Raw genomic sequence first — 6,586 nt, 5'->3', positions numbered from 1 at the left:
GAAGACAACAGTGTAAGAAAGAGAGTGTTCAGCAACAGATTATAGATAATATATATATATACATACATACATAGCCTATATATATAACTAGACATATAGATCGACAGTATTGATAGATATATTTAGAGAGAGAGAGATAAATAGCTATAGCTAGCATACCGGTATAGCTAGCAAACTAGCTAGCTATAGGTTAAAGTAAGGTGACCAGATTTCTCAGACAAAATCCGGGGCCATTTTCAGCTCAGAAGTGTATTTACCTCCAAAACAAGTAATGTTTTTATTTTTGTAAGTACAAAACTTAAAACGGGGACCACTAGACCTAGAGCTGTTCTTATTAGGGGCTGGCCCCCCCCAGAGTATGATCCTGACCCACCCTGCTGCTACTTCACTCCACTCCACTACCCTCAAGATAGAAAGTCCTAATATTTCAGAGAAAAAAATCCACTTATACTCAAGATATAAAAGTCCTAATATTTCAAGATAAAAAGTCCTAACATTTCAAGATAGAAAGCCTTAATTTTAAAATAGAAAGTCCTAATAGTCCTAATATTTCAAGATAGAAAGTCTAATATTTCAAGATAGAAAGTCTCAATATTTGATAATGTTGTAATGTTTACGGAACTACTGACAGCTTTTGCTTTACTGCTCAGGCTTGTTTCTGCAACAGCTCCTTGAGAATCAGATACAATAAAAAACTACTGAGGAACATTTTCCTTTGAAATGATGCAGTATTAAACGAGATCGCTGCAATTTAAGTTAATAGGATAATTGTCCAGCTTGTATTTAGTTCATAAAAGTGCTGTTTAGCTGCTAACAGACTCAGATAATATTCTAGGTGTCTGACAAATTATTGGAAGGATTTCTAAGGAGGTCGACCTTTCTGTTAAAGATTAAGATCCTTTTAAAACTAAAGTCCGCGAAATGCGTATAGCTAAACGCACAGACTCCATGTAAATAATCAGTGATTTTAGCATCGTAAAACGGCTTCTAAACATCTCTGAGCACCGCGGCTCGGCTGCCTGGAACCTGCGTGTGTTGGGTGTGCGATTATCGGCTACGGTTGTCAGTTTTTTCTTACTTTATTCCAATTCAGGTCTTTCAGTCACAGTGGAAACCGGGGACATTTCCGGGGACAGATCCAGCGGGGACAGGTAGCCAAAATCGGGGATGTCCCGGAAACCGGGGACGTCTGGTCACCTAGGTTAGAGTCTGAAAAGCGAAAGTGAAACACAGGTCAGACGGGGGATGTTGTTCGGCTTTTCACAAGTTTAGAGCTAGCTAACGCTACGCCGGCGGACGTTAGCACAACAGCGTAGCCTAGCTGCTAGGTAAATATTACGACTGCTTTGGGTGTGCTTATACTGTATATGCGTCCATGTTATCACATGTGGATTAGTGCAACTTTGTACCATAATTGTATTGAATGATAATAAGCTTCGCTCCTACGAGAGGGGTGGGTTTTTGTTACGTTACACACAAAGATAACTGGCTATAGTTAGCCTGTACGGATGCTAGCGGATATAACGTTGTGTAGCCAGCAACTTGGGCAGTAGAGTTTTAGTAAGCTAACCACGACAGCGTTGTCGCCCACAATCAACCTGCAGTGATGTTTGATGGAGACACGCATATCGTTTTTCCCCTGAGATCTGGACATTATTTTCATTTATGACGTTTAAAAATAAATGAAGAGTAGCCCGAGTGTGAGCGGTATGAGCTCCCGAGCGGAGGCTACTCGCTACAGCACCGCTCTCCACCGCAGCTTCGCCGCACACACACAGGCCAACAGCGACACGTTTTCACCGGAGGTTAGAGGTAAACACTTAGAAATAACACTCGGGATGCCTTCTATTACTATATCTAGATAATGTACCAGTACTTATCTGAATAACACACATGATCCCTGTCACTAGATCGAGAGAAACGTCGACGTTCACTCGGTGCTATTCACTGACAGTAAAAAGTAAAGTTTATCGTATGCACTGCTGCTTTGCTTAATAAAGGAGATAAATGAAGGAGAATTCCCCACAATCTGACAATTCCATTGCCCTCTCACGTCTGTCAGGTTGGTAATTATTCGGCGTCTGGCCTTTCCCCTCTTCCTCCTCCCAGTCAGTCACCGTAGTTTCAGTGCCAGGCTGAGACCTAACCCCTGAGTGACGTCATCGCCGAATTGACTCCATAAACCGCAATACCAAAAATGACCAAAACTAACTTTTAAATCTATTGGAGACATTTTTAAAAATGATATACATATGAGTGCTTTTGTACCCAATAATCAACAGGGTGGGGTAACTTGCAACATGGGCTTTAAAGATGGACTGTACTGAAAATATAAAATTGGATAACTTGTTGGTTATGACAATAAAAATAAATTACATTAAACATTTTAATGAAACAAATCAATTAGGCTTTTTTAAGCAACACAAAAATGTGTGTGTTAGTATTAGAACGCTGACAATTTTGATGAGTCATGGTAGTACCTGCAAAGGGACAGTGGGGCTTAAATTTGTATAATGTGCATAAAGAAGAAAAGATGGAAAAAAAATCCCTAAAAGGCATCAAATGAGACATTGTATAACTATTTTTTCATCTTTCTTGGCTTCTTTATGCACACTAATACATATTTTACCTGGGGTGCCCAAACTTTCGAGCCCCACTGTAAATAGGAACCGCTGCAGCATTGCATCACACACAAAAATGAGTTACCTTAATGGCACGGCTTACGCATTTGAGCCTGTGAGGGAGGCCGGTAGTGTCTGACTACCACCACGTTTCAGGCGCACCTTCAGTACAAGATCGTTTGGGGGGGGGGGGGAGTGACTGTTGTATGTTGGGCGCACTCTCATTTTGTATCCCAGCACATTATGCATTTTAGGAAATTGACTGCTTATATATTGAGTGCATTTAGAGACCATAGAAAAACATGGTTGAGGTCCTGTTGTGTTTAGGAAAATAGAGGCAGGTAAATGGAAAATGTAATTGACAAATTCATCCAATGGGGTGTGTGTTAGCTGCACGTAGGAGAGTTACCCCAATTGACCATAGATGCACGGAGGATTCATGAGTTTTGCCATTTACTTTACTTAGGCTAGTGCAGAGTTGACAGATTTTTACTATGGAACTGCATCAAGTGCCCTGAGACGGTGAACATCAGTAGCTTCAGGGTGAGTAGAGAGGGACGTTGGGTTCTGTGGTTTAGCTGAGCGTGAACATCAGCTAGCTTCAGGGTGAGTAGAGAGGGCGGGGTTCTGTGGTTTAGCTGAGACGGTGAACATCAGCAGCTTCAGGGTGAGTAGAGAGGGACGTTGGGTTGTGTGGTTTAGCTGAGACGGTGAACACAGGGCTGTCAACTCTCACGCATTGGCCGTGAGACACACGACATGTGACTGGTTTCACACGCGCACACGCCCACACCCGATTTCTCACGCTGAAGTGTCAGCCGGTCGGTCAAATTCTGAAAGATGAGTTATCTATGTTTTACCTGTTGAGCCTTGTGATCGACTAGTTGTGCTTTCAGAGACTGTGAGGGGTTCAAGAGCGCCTCCTGTCTGTGGAATTTTCAAATTGTCGCAAACTGAGAACATTTTTTTCACGAGCCATCCGGTGCATTTCCCCGGTTCAGGTATGAGCTCTGAGTATCACAGACCCGTCCGTCGCTTCGTGTCCAATCCTGTCTGTAAAAATAGGGTGCGGCAGGGCGGTGGTAGTGCAGCAGCTTCAGTTCATTGTAGTGGACCCGTTGCTTTGGGCAGTGACGGTTGTCTCTGTGCGTAGACCTCCGATAATGAGCAGCGTACAGCCTCTTTAAAACTCTGTCATAGACCAGAGACCCAAATGGGCCTCTGTGCCGTCAGACGGTCTGAATGAGATACTACCAATATCAGCGGAGCAATGCACTGACACAGAGACTATATTACAGCTCTCCAAATCTCAGACAAAGAGATGGGAGGAGTTATATTTTTTATGTGCAAAAGTGTAAACATGAGCAGAAATCTGATGAAACCTCGGTGTGCATTCTTCAATGTAACTGTAAATATCATCAATGTTTTATAAATGAACAGTGTGGGGAAAATAATACAATGACTGAGGTGGTGTGAACAGGGCACTCAGGAACGGCCACGTAAAAGCTGGCAAGTTATATAACTGAATAACCAAAGACTAAATAGAGTGTGTGTATGTGTGACATATTATACAGTTAGTTCTTTGCAGACGGGGTACAGTAGGAGGAGAGAACAGGAGGGCTATCTTAGTCAGATAAGTACAGTGAGCACGAGAAGGGAGGATGGTAGGCCAAGGACCACTGAAGTTCGAGGACGGTCTGATAACTCAGGGAACAGGACGTACAAACTAAGAAGGGCAGTGAACATAGCTGTCTTGTGAAGTAAATGATAACTGAAAATAATAGACAGCAAAAGGAAGAGGGAAGAGGCAGAGCAGGGAGTGGCCCCGAAACAGTATAGCTGACCAATCAGGCCCCACAAGGGGAACCAATATAACCGAGCACGCTATGTTAAAGTGCCTTTTTTGGGGAACCTCGTACTAGACAAGTTTCCATCAGGTCCGTGCACGTAAAACTGCCGGAAAAAAGCATTTCACGTTGGACCACAAGAATAAACGCTGTGTTAATCATCATGGAGTCAGTTGTCAGTTTATAGAAGGATTTCTCAACAACAGTCTTTATTTTTCCAAAAAAGTAAATACGGTAAGTGGGCCAGAGGATGATGGCCAAACATACTGAGCCTGGCACAAAGGCTAAAGGATTGAATTTATGGAAATCAGTGGTTCTCATTCTTAGAATTCAGTGATCTGTGGGTCCCTCAACATAATGTAAATTGGCTCTGGTCCCTCACCAGGGACCCCTGGACACACACGCCAAATTTTCTCAGTGTTGGGAATATGCTACTGTCTCTCATGTGGGATTATGTTTTGGCACATTGTCTGGGTCAGTTCTGGGTCTGTGGTGAACAGGTCCAGGTGTTCCTGGTGTAGGGACCAGGGACCCAAGTTAAATAAATGTTGGTCAACCGAAGGGATCAACTAAGACCACTGAAATTCTAAAAATGAGAACCACTGATTTACAAAAATTCTAATCCTTTAACTTTTGTGCCAAGGCTCGAATGTTGGCATCATCCTCTGTGCCACATTTACCGTTTACTTTTTTGGGAAAATAAAGAATATTTGTTCATTTTATGAAAACATGAAGGAATTATTTACAGTTACATTTAGAGATGCAAAGAGGTTAGAGAAGCACAACAGTGGCCCAACGTTGCAGTATCTGCCCCCCCGGTGTGGCACAAACATCTGGACCAGTCACAGCTGGCCTGGCAACTCAATGGATAGATTTGTTTCCAGATTTTGTGACGAGAGATATAATGGAGATTACAAGTGAAAGTTCTGTATAACTATTCTACCCATTTCTACATCAAGTCATGCGGAAAGAAAATATCAAAAATAAGACCCTCTTGTTGGGGAAGTACATCTCTTTAAATGTCATTATTCATGTGAATCAACATTAATTCATTTGAATGAATTTATAAACCCCTGGACTTCATATAGCTCAGATGTGTTTCATCAAATCCTTCTCAGTGTGCAACTTGTGCACATTCAAAGAATGTGTATATAGAGTTGTAATATAGCATGTTATGCTCCGCTGATATGGTAGTATCTCATCAGACGTCTTAGGACAAAGAGGCCATTGGGTCTCTGGTCTGACAAAGTTTAGAGGTGGCTGTACACTGCTCTCATCAGAGGTCTAGGCACGGATTGCAACGCGTGCACGCCCACAGCGGGTCACTAAAATAAATGATTGCACACTACCAGCCGCGCTGCTTACCTCTATCTTTACAGAGGAGGGACACAAAGCGATGGACGGTCTGTGATACTCAGACATACCTGAAGCCGGGGAATGCCACTGGGATGGCTCGTGAAGAAATGTTCTCAGTTTGCGTAAATTTGAAATTGTACAGACAGGGAGCGCTCTGAACCCCCTCAATGTGTCTGAAAAGCTCACACTCTCTCTCGCCGAGTGCTCAACAGGTAGATCTATAGATAAACCATCTTTCAGAAATTTGACGACCGAACCCTTTCAATGCGTGTGTCTCACGGTCAATGCGTGAGAGTTCGCAGCCCTGTTAAATAGTCTGTTGCTAAAAAATCTACAGACTTAAATCCAGGGCTGTCGGAGGCTAGCCAATTTTAACGGACAGACTGCCATGAGTGAGGATGGTGTTCCTTGTCAAAGGTGACTGTGGAAATGTACGTGACACCAGCTGCCTTAGCCCTATACGTTCATTACTGCAGACAGGGCAATACAGGATGACCCCCCCCCCCCCCCCCCCAAATTCTTGTTTTGTTTCCTCAGCCATGTACGCTAGCCTCAGACTCTTTGCATGCTGTTGTTATGTTGTGGCTCGGCAGTTAGCCACGGAGTGACTTATATGCCAGTGACGTAGTGACTGTGGAATTCCAGATGTGGCGCCCGTCTATAACAACAACAACAAACAACACACAACACTTTTAACTCACCATTTATCCATTTTCACCAATTATTCATGTACCAATGAAGAAGAAATAAATACATATGTTA

Source organism: Etheostoma spectabile, chromosome 18, assembly GCF_008692095.1.
Source record: "Etheostoma spectabile isolate EspeVRDwgs_2016 chromosome 18, UIUC_Espe_1.0, whole genome shotgun sequence".
In the NCBI taxonomy this organism is placed as follows: domain Eukaryota; kingdom Metazoa; phylum Chordata; class Actinopteri; order Perciformes; family Percidae; genus Etheostoma; species Etheostoma spectabile.
This window is presented reverse-complemented; position numbering follows the sequence as displayed.